The 16233-nt window shown below is 57.6% G+C and overlaps 1 protein-coding gene across 4 annotated transcripts in view; it reads right to left on the reverse strand.

Annotated features, from left to right (window-relative positions):
- ST3GAL1 (ST3 beta-galactoside alpha-2,3-sialyltransferase 1) overlaps window positions 1-16233 on the reverse strand; it is a 76075-nt gene that overhangs the window by 44478 nt on the left and 15364 nt on the right. For 2 of the 4 annotated variants that reach the window (XR_016235987.1, XM_002710551.6), the window contains exon 2: window positions 11007-11136. The exons of the other annotated variants lie outside the window; for them this stretch is intronic. The gene's annotated coding sequence lies outside the window, so the exon portion shown is untranslated. The remainder of the gene's footprint in view (window positions 1-11006; window positions 11137-16233) is intronic. 4 annotated transcript variants of the gene reach the window in all.

Genomic DNA, 16233 nt, shown 5'->3' on the forward strand with positions numbered 1-16233 from the left:
CCGCGAGCCAAGTGTGGCTGCCGCCTCTGCGCAGTTCCACGGGACCACAAGCACACTCATGCTTTTAGGTATGGCCCACAGCTGCATTTGTGCTACAAAAGATGGCGTCGTTGTGGGGACACAGTCTGCCCCCACCCCCAAACCTAAGCTGTCTATTTCTTGGCCCTTCTCAGGAACAGGTTCCTGCCCCATCCTGGGCTGGAGGGCTCCGAGGGCAGGGCTCCAGGATTCTGCCTGCCGGGAGCCCAGCACAGCTCCGGGCAGCCCAGGGCGGCTACCTGAGAACACGCCACGGAGAGCTACGGGGGACCCACAGACACACCAGCCAGAGGCAGGAGCAGGGAACGGCGCTCCAGGCAGAGGGATCAGCATGTGCAAAGGCACCCAGGGTGCTGCAAGGAGGACGTGGGACAGGGGCTGTGTGCTGGGCAGGGCTGGGCACGTGGGACTTGGTGGCCAAACCCCGAGGTGATGATGGGACACCCAGCGGATGGCTGAGCAGCAGGTGACACACATGGGGCCGGCCTTCCCTGTGGAATGGAGCGCCTGGGGGAGGAGGGTGACAGGTGGCATGTGCATGGGTTCTGGTGAGGGAGAGGACATGAGGCCCTGGTGGGGGCATCTGAGCGGGGCCGCAGGGGCTTGGCTGGGGTGCTGCTCCTCCGCTGTGCCCTCCAGCGAGACAGGAAACGGGAGGGCTGGGCCCGTGGGGGAGACAGACTGGCAGGCAAGTGGTGCGCCCCCATCCGAGGTTGGGGCATGAGGCTAGAGGTTGGCATGGGCTACAGGGGGGACCCGGGGGCTCCAGGGTTCAAGCATGGTTCCCCAGAGGAGCCTAGTAAGCCAGTGACATGAAGTCCCCCCTGGAGGAGCCGCGTCCCCAAAAGCCATGGAGGCCCCCTATGACCTGCATAGCCCCTTCCTCTCTCATCTTCCAGGCCCCTCCCATGTCCAAGGCACCTGAGCCCCTGCTGCTCTGGCTGGCCAGGCAGCTTCCTCCCAGCTCAGGGCTCGGCTGTGAGGACGCCTGTGCTGGGCTGCTGGGCACCAGGTACCCATGTGGAGAAGGCTCGCCCTCCCCAGGTCTTTGCCCACCTTTCTTTTCTCGGTGTGGCTGCAACCAGGCACCTCTACCCCTTTGCTCCAGAGGAGGGGGGTTGCACAGAGACGGAAGTAATTTGCCCAGGATTGCACAGCAGGGTGAGAAACCGGGGGACTGGATCTCCAGGCACCTCAACTCCCAAATCCTCTCCCCTCTGCCGATGTACCCGGGCCCCTCCCACTAACAAGGGAGTGCCCCCACGAGACTGGCTGGGACAGGGGGGTTCTGTTTACCCAGCTCCCTGATCCATTCAGGTTGTCCTCCTGGTGAGTGTCACCCTGAGCCCCCTGCACAGCCAGAGGGGGAAGGGAGTGGCCTTTGGAACACACACACACACACACACACACACCCCGCTGCTGAGGTTAGATCCCTCCCGGAGCTGCGCCTTTCCTGTTCTTGGAACGACGTGCAGTTTCAAAGGCGAGGGAAGCAGGGGCCTGTGTGAGGCTCACCCTGAGAGCCTGCAGATAAAGAGCGTTTCAGGAACTGGCGCCCCGAGCTGGGCTGGTCGGGCAGCCCTGGGGCCGGAGCTGGGGCTTTGCTGCTTTGCTGTCTGAGCAGCCCCAGGGCCAGCTGGTCTCCATCAGGAAGCGGAAGGCAGACAGCTGCCCGGCCTGCAAACAGGGGGGAGCAGGCACTCCCCACGTGTCTCCAGGCCCCACGCCGCAGACTCCAGGGACACAAAGACGTGGAGACCCCATTCACCTCTGCTTTCACCTGCTTTCGCCTTCGTGGTCCACACGGCTGCGTGGGACACGCCATTCCCTCAGTTTCCCTCCTTAGTGAAGGGACAGAGACGCTTCAGACACAACTCCTAACCATTCAGAATCTTAGCAAAGGTTTCAAGTCAGTTATTTTTTAACTGTGATAACTTGTGGGTTTCTTTTTAATTGGCTCAGTCAATATATAACATAAATACACACCAATTCACGGTAACCTGGAGCGTATTATATACAGCACATAGATGCACACGCACACCCCTAGGATGTGTATACAGCGAGAACATATGTGCATCTACACTGGGTGTGTAGAGATGTTGACGTAAAACCTACATAGATGTTGACGTAAAACCTAAGAGCTTGGTGAAATTAAGTCATCAAACCCCCATAATCATCCTGAAACTGGAGCCATTGCCCCATCTTATAGCCGGTGGGACTGAGGCTCACAGCAGCTGAATAATTTGCCCAGGTGCACTCCACTGGTTGCAGGTGGACCTGGAACGTGTCCTGCCTTCTGTCTCAAGCAGCTTGCTTGCAAAGCCACATTCTTTTTTTTTTTTTTTTTTTTTTTTGACAGGCAGAGTGGACAGTGAGAGAGAGAGAGACAGAGAGAAAGGTCTTCCTTTGCCGTTGGTTCATCCTCCAATGGCCGCCGCGGCCAGCGCACTGCAGCCGGCGCACCACGCTGATCTGATGGCAGGAGCCAGGAACTTCTCCTGGTCTCCCATGGGGTGCAGGTCCCAAGCACTTGGGTCATCCTCCACTGCCTTCCCGGGCCACAGCAGAGAGCTGGCCTGGAAGAGGGGCAACCGGGACAGAATCCGGTGCCCCGACCAGGACTAGAACCCGGTGTGCCGGCGCCGCTAGGCGGAGGATTAGCCTATTGAGCCGTGGCGCCGGCCGCAGACCCACATTCTTATCTGCTGCAAAGAGCACGGGTTCTTTAAAAGTATGGTTCTTGAACCAGTGTGGATCTTAATGTTCCAGGGAGCTGCGAGGGTCCAGGGGGCCGTTCTGTGGCGTTCCTGAGGTCAAAGCCCTTTTCGCAACAGTAGGAAGACATCATTGCCTTTTCCCTCCCTCTCCCAACTGAGCCCGGCCTTTCCCTTAAAGCCAGACATCAAAGAGATCTGTGAAACAGTACCACTCTCCTTGCTGGTTTCCTTTTTGTTCTGGGCGGTTGCTGTTTTTCCATTACATGTTATTTGTGACCTCAAGAAGAATGCATTATTGTTACTGTTTAAATGACAGAGTAAATATTTAGCCAATGGTTACTATCAACTGTGGCAAACACATATCCATGGAACCCACCTGGGACCCAAGTTTAAGAACCACTGCTGGGCACCAACGCTAGGCTGCTCCCCAACACCGAGCATCCCACGGGGCTTCGGAAGGGGGCACTTGTGGCCATCGCCAGGATTCTTCTTCCTCCCAGGGCACACTGTCCTGGGTGCAGGTGCAGGGGCACCCTAGGCTCAGGTGCTGGGGCACTCTGAATCCCCTGGAGACCTGGCCTGCCTTCCATTGCTCAAGCCTGCAGCCCCTGTGGCCTGGAGGGCAAAGGGCCACGGAGGCAGGCACAGATGTCACTACTCCTCTCCCCGTGGAAAGCCTAGGCCCCAACTTATCACGTGAACTTGAGGTGATGGCCAGGCCACGCTCCAGCCCACACTCAGCAGCGAGTGCTCACACCCTGGGCCCCCGCCACAGCACATGAGCCCCCCAGAACTGATCGGCTCTAGGAGGGGCTCGCTCTCCTACCAGAGGCCCCTGCATCTCCTGCGCTCGGTGCCCCCACCCCTCTTCCCAGACACTGGGCCCCTGAAATTGGATCTGCTCGCAGTCACACAATCTCACCCGCAGCGGGGCCTCCCGGCCTTTGCACCGGCCCCTCTGCCCGTCTGCGCAGGGATCGCCTTCCAGCTCTTGACCCCAGCTCGCTTCCCTGCTTCCTCCCACGGCAAAGTCACACTGGCAGCAGGTGGCACGAGCTCTCCAGACAGCTTCAGTGCCTCTGCCTGACGGTGTCATTTACACAAAGGGAAACAAGGACAGCACGGTGCCGTGGACAACTGCTCAGTGCTCACGATGCTAAATAACGCAGCACCCGGGAAGGACGTCATTCAAACACGGCCCTGCCACGTGATGGAACACACTCAACCATCCAGTGTGATCACTCAGGGCGAACCCAGGAACACTCCCTGAGCGACGCCCTCATGGGCACTAGCACAAATGCTCTTTGATGGGTTATGTCCTTATAACCCCATCACATGTTGAAAATGTCACAAGTCCAAAATGCTCTCCCTACAAAGAGCTTCCTAGGTCAGCAAAGCAGCACCTCGTGATGGCCAGGAAGACAGTGAGCTATGCTTGCGGTGGGTCTCTAGCTGGTGGAGGGGGGGAGGGAGGGAGGGAGAGAGAGAGAGAGGGAGAGAGAGAAACTGCACGTAACTAGCCTGGGGGAAAAAATCAAAATTCAAAGTTTGTGTATCACTTTTGCCCCACCATAAAGTTGAGAAATCCTAAGGGCTTAAGGTACTAGGGTTCAGTAGCGGAAGGACACAGCCCCTGCCCCAAGGGTGTTCCAGCCGAGTGACTGCCCACCTGCAGGGTAGCCAAGCGCAGGGAGCCAGCAGTCCAAGAGAAAAGCAAAGCCTCCCGCCCAGCCCCACCGTCTCCTTCTCTTTCCCTGAGGCCACTCCTCCAGCACCAGACACTCTCAGTGCCTACAGTCATGGCACCGTGTCTCCCCGTCCAGCCCCGATAACGCGGTGCACACGGCACGCGTGCTGGCCGTGGTTCCTCCGCCCATATGTCAGCGGGCTCTGTGTGCTGCACTCGATGGACAGCAGGAGTTCCGGACAGCATGCAAGCGAGTGGTGAGTACACTGGGAGCCGTTGCAAGGATAAAGGGCACAGTCCCCTCACGTGGGGGTGGAAGGCTGGTGGACACCTGGAAACGCTGAAGAGGACGGAAGGAAGCCCCAGAGGAGCAGCGAGCAGAGTGGCCAGCTGGTTGCACAGTAGGTTTGTCAAGCCAGGCCTGGGCCAGCTCTGTGTGGCTGAGACGAGTGGACAGATGGCACCTTCCTGCAGGCGGCAGGGGCCGCAGGGAGCAGCCTGGCTCCGGGGAGTACTCAGCACGTCCAGGAAGAACGAGCATGGCTCTCGGTCCTCAAGGAGCTGCCACTCTACCATGGGAACCACACAGGCCCCCAGGCCGTCCACGAGACCAGAGTGTGGTCAGAGGGATGAAAGCGAGCCCTACGCATGGCGGGGGTTCCTGGGCTGAGCACAGCATGGGAGTCGGGGGAAGGGTTCCCAGGACAGGAGAGAGAGGCCCGAGCTGAGGTTGGCAGACACAGTGACTCACAGAAAGGCAGGAGAAGGGCATCGCAGGTGGAGAACAGCAGGTGCCAACCCTGCAGGCCAAATCCTGAAGCCGCGGCATAACTGTTACCTTGGGTGATGAGAACCCAGCTTCTGTCTATATTTTATCTATATCCTCAGATGCAGCTCCAGCTACATATCTTCTACAAAGATACTTCAAAAGGCCGTAGATAATGCGTAAGTATGAAAAGGGCATGCATGGGTTTCAGAGTTTTTGCTCCAACGTAAGCTTTTCTTTCCCTTTTCCAGAACTTTCTGGAGCCCCCTTTGCATATCACACCAGCGGCTTTGCGTGCAGCAGGGCCCCGACTACCTCAATGTGTCCTGACTTACTCAGCCCTCAAGGCTACTGCTACCCGTGAAGTCCAGTTTGCAGCTGAGGAACCTGAGACACGAGAGGTTACGTGGCTTCCCCGGCGTGGCACAGGAAGAAGCGGAAGTGTGGCTGGAGCTCGGGCCCTCTGTGATCAGCGTCCACACTGCGAGTGTTATTCCAGCAATCTCTCTGATCAGCAGAAGGCGGGGGAGCAGAAAGGAGACCAAGGGTCCTGGCGGGGGTCCAGGTCGCGATGAGCCCGGCCCATGGTGCTGCAGAATTTGGACGCTGTCCCGGGGCCACGCGGCACATGGGCAGTGGGAGGAGGCAGGACACAGCCGGATGCCCCCAGGAACAGGGGTTATCTAAAAAATGCCTGCGTGCTTATCAGCTGGGCACGAGGAAAATAAAAATAAGCATTGGAGGAAGGACTCGACCTGCGGGTTTGGCTTCTAGAAGCACAGAGGAAACTTCCATGCCACTGGCGGCCCCGCCTCCTATGACCGTGACACTGACAAGGCCTCTGAGCCTGGCCACGGTGGCTGATTCTGGAGGGATGTCTCGTCTACAGCCGGGTGGCCTCCCAGCTGGCAGGGAGCTGGGCCTTGGCTCCTATGCTTGCTGCTCCCCCATGTCCCACTGCAGCACAGCTCAGCTACGAGAGCTAACAAATATGTCTACAGCAGACTGAGCGTGCATGCAGGTGTCACTCGGCCCTCACAAAACCCAGCAGGTGAGGATGGCAACCTCCTTCCTTCCAGATGGGCAGGCTGACACTCAGAGAAGTGAGGCACCTGCCCAGGCGCCAGAGCTGGGGAGAAGCAGGTGGCGCAGAGGCCGTCTCTCCGCGGAGGGCAGACTGGCCCCATGCGGTGCACGGGAGCTGTGTGTCTGAGCACCAGGAGGGCCCTGACTGCTCTAGGCTGCCAGGGTTCAGGCCATCCCAGTGCCTGAACTTTCTAGAAAATGGAATGATGAGTCAGCCGTGCCTGCAAAGCCTGCAGCCAACCATGGGGGGAGCTACACTCTCGGGTCTGGGAGGTCTGTGACCCACAGGAGGCGACAGGAGCAGGGAGGGCATGGGGACCTGGAGGCAGCTGAAGTCCCAGGCCCAGGCTGGGCTGTAGGACAGGATAGGTGTAGGCAGACAGAACCAATAGCAAGCAGCCTTCTGCCCCTCGCCACTATGTCCCCAGCACTGGCACAACACAGGCCTTCCACAAAATCCTGTTAAGGGGTCGGCATTGTGGCACAGTGGGGACAGCTGCCACCTGGGACACCCACATCCCTTATGGGAGTACTGCCACCTGGCTGCTCTGCTTCCAATCCAGCTCCCTGCTAATGCGGCTGGGAGGTGGCAGAGGATGGCTCAATTGCTCGGGCCCCTGCCATTCATGTGGGAGACCAGGAAGGAGTTCCTGGCTCCTGCTTCCGCCTGGCCCAGCCCTGGCTCTTGTGGGCATTTGGAGAGTGAACAAGCAGATCGAAGACTCTCTCTGACTCTCTGTCTCTGTCTGTCTCTCTCTCTCTCTCCAGCTCCTCCCCTTTCAAGGAAGTGAAAGAAACCAGCAGCTCGCGGGGTGGCCCCTGCAGATACACTGGTCCCCACAGCACTGTAAGGGAAGATCTTGCCGCTGAGACAGACTTCGCCCAGGAACCAAGACTCAGACAATCCAGCAGGTGCATCCCCAGCTCCGGGATACCAACATTCCTGTAGCCGTGTTGGCTCAGCCCCGGCAGCACACAGCACATTGTGCCCGACCCCACTGTGGCTCCAGGCACCTGCAGATACTGCTGTCACCCACACCACCCAGGGAGGCCCTGATGCTTCACCCAGCCCCTCCAGGGACTCCACTCACCCAGAGCTTGCCCTGTAGTTAACCTTTGTAACTTTGCATTATTTCACCCAAAGAACACTCCAGACTGTGTAAGCCCCAGGCCTCACAGAAGCAGAAAGGGCACCTGCGATGTGGTTCTTCGCCCATTTGCCACATGAAATTAGCCGCCTCGTGAGCCCATGGCTATCGCCTTACTCTGCTTAGCCTAGAAGACGCTCCCTGAAGGAACAAACAAGTGAAGGAAGGAAGGAGGGAAACAGAGCAAAGCCCCACCCAGCCTGGGGGGAACCTCCCTGTTCTCTAAGATCTCCCTCCCCACGGCTGCCACCCCAGCCGGGCTCTGCCCACAGAACCACTCCAACCACTCCGTTGTTGCAACTGTTGCTCTTCATTGAAAGGTTATCAGGGCGGAATTTCCGGCTCCTGCCAGTTCCCTATCTGAGCACTGCAGGACAAGTGGCCTTATCTAATTGGAATGCCTGGCCTGCCATAGATAAAGGCTGCTTCTTTTGGAAGGGAAATGCTCCCTGCCCGTGACTCTGTGACTGCCTGGAGAGAAACAGGCCAGGTTGGGGTAGGGGTGGGGGGAAGGGTGCGCAGCCCCCCGGAGGGGAACAAGGAAGCCCCTGGGTGCCCTTTGACCTCAGCCTCTGCTGCCTTCATCCCTGTTCTGTTCTCTTCTAGCCCGGTTGATTTGGATCCCTGAACCTCCTTGCCACATCCTAGGCTGTGTGGCCATGGCCTTGCCCTGGAGTGAGTTTCTTCCCGATGGCTGGCCCCCACTTCCGCCTCCCAGCCCCAGTGCGGATGTGCACCTGGGGGTGAGTTACGGGGGTGGGGGGGGCTACCTTGTCACTCAGGCCTCTGTGCTGAAGGCGCTCTGCCAGGAAAACCCAGGCTGGAGAGGTGGTGCTGCCTCTGCCCGGTGCTGCAGTCACACCCGTACCCTGAACAGGGGCTTCGCGAGCACAGGCTGAAGAGCGGCCACGCGCCAGCGCCGCCCCAAGCACTCACTCGCACGCGCACGCCCTCCTGTATGCACGTTCACACATGGCCACGTGCATGGGCACACACTCCTTACATGACTCCAGCTGAGCGGTGCTGGCCACACACCGGGCCCCTGGGGCGTGAAGGCGCCGGCGTCCATCACCACCAGGCTCCGGCCAGACCTCTGTTCCGGGGGACAAACACTCTCCCTCCTCCTGCTCTGCTTCTCCCCCAGGGACCGTGGCTTCTCCCTGGGTCTTCTGAACAGAGGCCAGCAGGCAGACAGGTGCTCGCTATGACAAGTGCGTAGTACAAGTTCATGAGCTTCTCAGGGTCACTTGAGCTGTCGGGGGGCCATCATCAGTGACAGCCAGGAGGCAGGTCTGGATGAGGCAGGCCTGAGCCACAGTCGAATTAAAGTGGTGGCCAGGGGTGGTGTTGAGGCTGAGGATGGGGTCTGGCATCAAGGCTGACGTGGACCCAGGGGAGGATCGAGATAGGCTGGGGTGGCAATGACCTATGATGTCACAAGTCTACATGGCTGCACATATGGACACACACAAACATGGGCTGTATGTATGTACAAGAGCATACATGTGAGTGTATGCACACACACACACACTTGCCAGCTTTGAAGGGCCCAGAAGTGACGCTCCCCCAGAACCAATGAATACGCCGAGGGACCGGATGTTGGTGCCTACACATCATGCCCCGTGGAAACGAACCGAGCCTCCTTGACAAAACGTGGTTGCCACAGCCGGGGCAGGAAAGGTGCGAGATGGAGCTGGGATGGCTGTGCCAACAAGGGAGAAACAGCCCCCAGTACAAGAACGCGATGTTAAAAAGTCAGAGGAACCAGGCCCACCTGCAGCAACCTGAACATCAAAACAATGAGTGAGAATAAAGAACTGAAACCTGCTAAATACAATTAGCATCCACGTGGCCACACTGACCTAGGCCAAGGAGGGAAGGAACAAAGGAAGGGAAGAGGAGGGGACGTCCTTTCTCACCGAGAAAGCCAACGGATGACAAGAGAAACAAGGGCACCAGAAACAGCACCTGCTGCTAGCTCTTGGCCATGTGGTCACCCCATGGGAGCACTGTGGCCATTGCTTCCTCCCCTTGCAGGAGGTCTCCCACCGTGTCTCACCTGCCTGTGACTGCAGAGGGGTTCAAGTGCACATCTGTAGCTGTGCCTCTCTGTAGATACAAACCTAGGAACTCCCAGGGTCTGGCGTTGTGGTACAGCCGGTTAAACCTCCACCCGCAATGCCAACATCCCACATCAGAGCACAGCTCAAGCCCTGGTGCTGCACTTCAGATCCAGCTCCCCGCTATGCACCTGTGAAAGCCGCAGAGAATGGCCCAAGGCCTTGCACCCCTGGCATCCACTTGAGATACGCAGAAGGACTTCTGGGCTCCTGCTTCAGCCTGACCCAGCTCCTGCCATTGTACCCATTTGGGGAGTGAACCAGGGATGGAAGATCTCTCTCTCTCTCTCTCTCTCTCTCTCTCTCTCTCTCTGCATTTCAAAGAAATAAAATCAATGTTTCTAAAAAACCTAGAAGTCCCAAGGTCCGTGTGGCTTAGTTTGTGCATGGAGCCATGCACATCACAGCCAGAGGTGGGTTCCTCAACATTTGAAAAGTATCTCCACTCTTAAATAGACATGGATGGGTGGATGCACGGATGGACGGATGAACAGATAGACAGCCCCACTCACACTGACTGTACAGGCCACAGCCATGTGCACACGTGCTCACTCACAACAAGCTCCCACCTTCTTGCCTGATGATTGCGATTACGCCCCCGCTGGGTTAGAGGCCAGCAGGGCGGAGTGACACACCCCCAGTGGTCCCCCTACTCAAGGCAAACAGAAAAGTTCTCAATCTGCTTTGTCCTCCCTGTCCTCTGTCCTCTGGTGACCACTACCCCAAGTGACTACTGAGCTCTTCGAAGGAGTACGTGTGACCAAGGATTGAATGTTTTGTTTCATTCCATTTTAACGAGTTGACATTTAAAGCGGCCACATGCATGGTTCTGCGTGGACAGCTCAACGCTGGGCCAGGGCTGGGCTCGCACTTCCTGTTCAGGATCTGCCGGGCAGCCTAGGACCCTCCGCCATCCCAACTCAGCTCAGCTGTTGCGGCTGCACAGGTGAGCTTTCTCTACACACCAAAGAGCCCCGGGCCCCAACGGCAAACAAGGACCATCTCTCTCGACTGTGGGGTGATGGGCGTCCCTTCTGCTCTGCACAGCCTGGCGGGGCTCCACTGCTGGCCTGGCCAGCCTCGTCCCATGGGCCATGCCTGCTGACACTGCTCTGGAGCGCCCCCAGATGGTCACCCCAGCCTCCTTTGGGAGGGTAGGCACTTGTCAGGCAAGGTTATGCCCCATCAAGGATTTTTCTCACCCACTCTCGCAAGAGGCCAGAAAGCTCTCCCTTGAAACCAGAGACACTGCTTGGTCCTCTAACAGGGTTGCAGTTGACCTTGGAGGGAGCCTGTGATCTCCTTGCAGAGAGTAGCACTTGTCACAAAGATGGAGCAACAGGGAATCACCCTCCAGCTCCTGCCGTGTCACCCACAGAGAAACCCCGAAGGCCAACGCCGCCGCCTCCTCCCCTGGGATGGAGAGGTTAGCTCGTCACTCACCGTGGAAGGCTGAGCACCTGCCTACATCTGGTCCATGAAGAGAAACATCCCGGCCCCGAAGCTCACAGCACTGGCTCATGAGAGCCCTGAAGTCTGCAGCTCAGGGAGGTCTATCCGCAAATGGGACCCGCTGAAAGAAAAGAGAAGAAAGGCTTAAGTCGGCTTTGACATTGACTCCATCTGCTGCCTTTTGAAGCTGACTCGCAACCGCGGAAATGCACTCGCTCACCCCACATCCTTGCACGGGAGTGTATTTTCCCAGTGATCCCCTTTGCGGCCCCTGCACAGAGCAGTGGCAGACAGGTGAGCACCTCCTCACCCCTGCTCTCAAGGAGCCCAGTGAAGCAAACAGGTGCACGGATCTTTCTGGCAACACGACAACACAAGGACGTGAAGGAAGCGGGGTGGGCTGGGGTGGGTCTGGAAAGGGCGGCTGGAGAGAGATGATATTTTTAGGGGCCCCTTGAGCCAGGATGAGTGAGAGGCTGTGGTAGGGGTGGGAGGGGGGATATGAAAGACCTGAGGAAGCATCTCCAAGGAGAATACAGAGCAAGCCAGGAAGATGCGAAGTGCAAGTGCAAGATGGGGACCATGATAAATCAGCCTGGCAGTGGGGGCTGGCTTCGTGGGGCAGTAGGTTAATCCTCCGCCTGCATTGCTGGCATCCCATATGGGTGCCGATTCTAGTCCCAGCTGCTCATCTTCCAATCCAGCTCTCTGCTATGGCCTGGGAAAATAGTAGAAGATGGCCCACGTCCTTGGGCCCCTGCACCCACGTGGGAGACTTGGAAAAAGCTCCTGGCTCCTGGCTTCGGATTGGCTCAATTTCAGCCATTACGGCCATTTGGGGATTGAACCAGCAGACTCCGTCCACAGTAGGAATCAGAGTGGAAGCAACCGGATTTCTCCTGTGTTGCCTCCTGCCTTTGGGCAGGGTCCCCTCACCAGCTTCCCCTGCACCACGGTGTGCACCTCCTGTGCCCTCATCTGTGATCTGGGCCTCTCAGTGTCTCCGCAGGGACATCCTGGGACACGCAGCTCAGTCCTGCCCCGTGGAGCCCCTCCTTGTAACACTGAAATCTGCTGAGACCTTCATACAGCAAAGAGCAATTTCTCCCGAGATCCTCTTACAACATCAGAGGCTGTCACCTTGTTACTCCCGTGGGACGGACGGGCAGCTGAGCGCTTAGATGAGCCAACAGCCCAGGATGACAAAGGCAGCCAGTGGCAAGGAACAGCTCACAACAGAGCACGCGGCCACTGCGTCTGGCTGCAGAGTCCTCAGCATGACCGTGATGGAAGCAGCTCCTGCCTGCTCAGGCCACCTGTGTGCCCGCCGCTCTGTGCCTGGGGGCGGAGCTACAGTTCCGCGGTTCTCCAAAGACTCCGGTATTGGAGACCTGGTCCCCAGAGTCTGATGGTAGTGGTTAATGAATTGAGGTGTGGAGAGGATGAGTTTAATTACGGTGTCTGGGAGGTGGCCCAGTGAGAGGTCTTCAGGTAATTCCCGCAAGAGGATGGGGTGTTTCAGCCAAGTTCAGCTCAGCTCCTCTCCGGCTCCCTCACTTGCCACGTGAGCTTCCCTGCGTTCCACCCTCTGTCGCTGCCTGACCGCGGACCGGGAACCGCCAACTCTGTCCCCTCCTAAGGAGCGTCTCTCGTCTCTCGGATGTTTTGGATTCAATAATGAAGAGCTGACGGACGCAGGCAGAGTCTTTGCTCCCCCTCTCTGGAGCTGAAGGTGACCATGCCACTTGCTTCCACTAATGGCACAACAGCAAATGTGACGCACACTTGTATGCATGCCCGTGTAGGGACAGGGGCCGTCTCATGCCAAAAGACTCAAGGGGCGAATGTGTGGATTAAACCGGACACGAAGCCCTGAGTCTCAGGTCTCTGCCTCCCTAGCTGGCATCTTGAGCCACCGTTAGCTGCCTCCCAGGGCTCACATCAGCAGGAAGCTGGAACTGGACGCCAGCCAGGACTGGAACCCAGGCACTCTAATATGAGAAAGGTGCAAGCATCCAAGTCGCATCATCACTGCGGGAGAACACTCCCACGTGTTGAATTGGCTTTTTATAAGATAAACCATCCATTGCAGCGGACTCTAAATCTCAACTGGCAATCTTGCAGCCAGGGGGCCTTTTAACCCCCAGGTGTGTACCCCAAGAACGGCTGACCGTCAGCAGTCCCGACCTCTCAGCTGTTCCAACACTGGCTTTCCTGTGCTGGTCCTGGGGACAGGTCGTTAGCTGCTTCCACCTCATCGGCCCCTGAAAGCGAATTTGGAAAGGCCACGCCCCAGCTACCAGCTCAGCCGAGCCCCACGGCGGCCACGCCTCTGCCTGCACCCTCTGTCTTCAGCCCCTCCTGGGTTGCTTCAAATGCCGGACAGACACACCTCTGTGTGGTCCCCATTTTCCAGGCGGCCCTGGAGACCTCAGGTGACTCTCCACAGTCACAAACAAGGAAGGCACAGCCCAGAGAGGTGGCCGCTCTGTCCCCCGGCCGGACAGCGGCATAGTGGGCTGTGGGCAGGGGGCCTGTGCTCTGCCCCCGGCCGAGCTGACTTCCTCTCGTCCTAACCAAGCCGATCGGCTCCTTCGTTTCCATTCACTCACCTGGCAGCCAGGAGGACCTCAGCAGGGAACTGCGGGGCTGAAACCAAGAGACTTCAGAGGCACGAGAAATATCTGCCAGCCCTAACTGGAGCAAATTCCAACCCAACAAATCACGGTTATGTTATATGTTATTTCTCCGGCTCTGGTTCCATAAATCTTTCCTGCTTCCCCCCGATTAGTGCAGCCACTGCTCACTATCCGACATTCCTTTCTGCCTCTCACTACAACACAATAAATCTCCCAAGAGACTTTTGTTCCCCAATTTTGTTTCTTTGCGGGGCAGGGCAGGGAGATAAACCTGACATCATCCCTGGAGGAGCAGGGCCAGCGTGCTTAATAAATCACCACCTTCCCTCCAAGTGGAAAAATGCGCATCTGAATAATTGTTAGCACCAGCTCCGGCTGAGGCCTGGCGCCTCGTGCGGAGACGACAGGCCTGTGGGCACGTCATGTTGCAAACCCTGTGCCTGCTTCTAGGTGTGCTCCCAGGAGACCCGGCTCCAGTCAAGTCCAGGATTTCCCAGACGGCCTTCCTGTGAGTCTTGGTTTACTCATCGGTGAGATGGAAACTGTTGCCAGCTTCGACTCTTTTTGCAGGGTTGAGCTGAAAAACAAGTGAATGGAAAACAACCAGGAATCTCCTGGACACTAACAGAGCAACACCGGAGCCGTGAGAGCAGCCGATGTTTGTAACAGTTTACGAGTGCCTTGCTAAACCCCGCCCTGTACACTGCAATTCCGCCTCCTCTGTGGTTACTCACGGCCAATGGTGGCCCGCCATATTCGATGGAAAATTCTAGAAATAAACAATCCACACCTTTAAAAAAAAACCATTTTGTTGCAGTCTGCTGTTAATGATTGGTCTGCTTTATTAGCAGCTGGAGGTGTTAGTCCCCTGGGTGTGATTTATCAATCAAGCTTTATGACAGGTAGCTATGTATGAGAGAGGGGGCAGTACTGCGCTGAGCTTCCAGCACCCCCTGGGGGCCTTGGAACAGACCCCGATGCCCGCTGTGGCTGTGTGTGTGTGTCTGTCTGTGTGTGCAGGGAGCAGGCTCGCAGGGCGAGGAGCCGTGCCTCAGTGTGCGCAGTGGCTGATCGCAAGGTTACAGTGGGAGGTTTCTTACACTGAAGTTCCATCCAGAACATGACGCTCACGGAAAATGAGATCCAGGCTGAGATGGCCAGATCAGCTTGCAAAAGAGCAGCTGACCCAGCAGTAAGAGCAGGTGCAAGGGCAGAGACAGAGCTGAGGGAGGGCTGGAGAGAGAACCTAGAAAAGTGCGTGGAGTGACCGGAGCAGGGCTGCAGCTCAGGCTCTGTGTGTGAGCGGGAATTAGGGGCAGCAATTCTGGATGGGGGAGCCAGGGAGGACAGGGCCAATGTTGGAGGGGTTGAGGGGAAGGGAAGGAGGCTGAGTGTTCATGTGTGGCCCTACTGGGGGATGCTCCCTTCTTCCTTCCCTCCCTCCCGGAGGCCCAGGGACTGCGGAGGCCAGGCTGGGGTCTGAAAGTGAAAGTGGACACAACTTCAGGCAGGAAGCGTGTGTGTGTGTGTGTGTGTGTGTGTGTGAGAGAGAGAGAGAGAGAGAGAGAGAGAGAGGGGCAAGCGGTTCTCCAACCTCCTTCTCTGCAATGGGTGCCACACGTTGGATTTCTCATGATGCAGTACATTTCTTTCATCTTTTTTCTTTTAAAAGATTTATTTGAAAGGCAGGGTTACAGAGAGAGAGAGAGAGAGAATTTTCCATCATTCACTCCCCAGGGGGCCAGGAGCCAGCAGCTCCATCCTGGTGTCCCATGTGGGTGGCAGGGGCCCATCCTCTGCTGCTTTCCCAGGCGCATTAGCAGGGAGCTGGATCGGAAGTGGAGCAGCGGGCGGTGCAGGCGGCCGCTTAGCCCACTGCTTACAAGGCTGACTGCTGAGGGGAGCTGCTCCGCCCAGACTTCCTCAGGAGTGGTGGTACTTGGAGGGCCCGTGGGTTGAGTCCAGAGAGGAAGCCACGCCCGTGTGGACAGGCCAAGTGCAGGCCTGCATGCCACCTTCCTAGCAGTCCTCTGAGCTTGGGCATCTTACCCCATTTCACAGATGTGCAAACTCAGGCTCTAGAAGGGGCCATAATTGGTCAGAGGCCACGTGGCTAGAAATCGGCTGAGGGGAGGGTCAAAGCCAGGGCTATCTAAACCTGACATCCCAGCATTTCTGCTCAGAAGCTTACAGTGGAGGTGCAGCCCAAGTTCAGATGCAGAGACAGTGACTCACGCCTTGCCCAATCCCCCATGTCTCCCAGTAGGTGACCCCCACCCTGCACAATGGGTCAGCTCAGTGCCACAGGGGCTGTGAACACAGCCAGCATGGCCGGGAAGTACCACACCAGAGCAGAACCGCGGCCCCAGCATCTGAACGACCCAACCCCAGTCCTTGGACCTCTGTAAGCCTCAGCTTCTGCGAATGGCTGTGACCTTGACTGTGGGCTGTGGGCAAACGTTCTAATCACTTGCACCCCAGCCACCGATCTGATGATCCAAGTGGCAGATGTCCCTGCCCCCGTGGGTTGTGAGAATGAACCTGACCATGCACATAGGCGCTTCCTAAGACAAGGCTGG

This window comes from Oryctolagus cuniculus, chromosome 6, assembly GCF_051225735.1.
Source record: "Oryctolagus cuniculus isolate XC-2025 breed Fujian yellow rabbit chromosome 6, ASM5122573v1, whole genome shotgun sequence".
NCBI lineage: Eukaryota > Metazoa > Chordata > Mammalia > Lagomorpha > Leporidae > Oryctolagus > Oryctolagus cuniculus.